Source organism: Pteropus vampyrus, unplaced genomic scaffold, assembly GCF_000151845.1.
Source record: "Pteropus vampyrus isolate Shadow unplaced genomic scaffold, Pvam_2.0 Scaffold321, whole genome shotgun sequence".
In the NCBI taxonomy this organism is placed as follows: domain Eukaryota; kingdom Metazoa; phylum Chordata; class Mammalia; order Chiroptera; family Pteropodidae; genus Pteropus; species Pteropus vampyrus.
Window position 1 is genome coordinate 1,444,930 of NW_011889102.1, and position 1,111 is coordinate 1,446,040.

Below are 1,111 nucleotides of genomic sequence, written 5' to 3' on the forward strand. Positions count from 1 at the left end.
ACCTATTGCTGGGGACTTTCCCAGGAAATAGCCTTAGTGTGCAGTGATTTCAAACTGTAAGTGAGACCCTGTGTGTGGAAGTCCTTTGCAGGCTGTTAATGCACCACTCAAATGTTGCTGGGCTGTTGTTATTGCAATCCCTCATTAACTCCAATATGAGCTGTTTACTTTGGCCATTTGGTTTAGCAGAGTGCGGTGGGTTTGTGAGTGTCTCCTGGTAAATACAAACGACCGTGGAGTTGCAGGGCAAAGGAAAGTTCAGCTGGCAGGGTCATAGTTACCCTGTGGATAATTTGGTAATCACTCCCAAGCAGGTGTTTGCATTGAGTAACTCCTTGTCTTGGCATAATTTTGCAAATCGCTTGGCTTTTACAGGCCATGCTGCTCCTACAGCACCATTTCTAATGGTAGCTTTAAAAATTATTTCAGTATCATGTGAACTTGGAGGTTAGCTATTTACTAGTTTACCTCATTTTCTCGTTTAGTCTTGGCACATGTATTTTTAGAAATCTAGAATCTAGGAGAAAATATTGTGACAGAGTAGGAAAATCAGTCTTACTGATCAATTAAAAGAATTTTAAAATTTGAATGAAGAAAAAATCTGTTTTAATTTGCAGGGTCATAGTTATGCTGTGGAAAGCTAATTTTTTCAAAAATGTCCAAGCAACAAGTGAATAGGTGAAAACGCTGGCAGCTTTTGTACTTCAGGGGAGGGGATAGCGGCCGCTGATGTCAAAGATCTGTGCTCTGTACTTGGGCCCTATGAGTGATGCCGAGGCTGTGCTGCCATTTGATCTCCACTTCAGTTTAGAAAAAAAAACAATTTTATGTTGGAAAGTTATTTTAGAAGTTTTAAAGAAATGAAAGAAATAACATAAAGCACCCAAGACCCACTCTGTTGCTTAGAGATGTGGATCTCTTCTCAAGGAAAGACGTGCATAAATAAGCAAGGGATGTCTGAATTCTTCATGCTTGTTTATATCTATTTTTTTAAAAAGTACTATGCAGTATCATTTATTTGGACGTTATTTATTTTTCAATCTACAGGGAAAACAAGCTTAAAACAGCTTCGGAGCAATCGAACTATATGTCGCTAACTCTGCTCACTAAC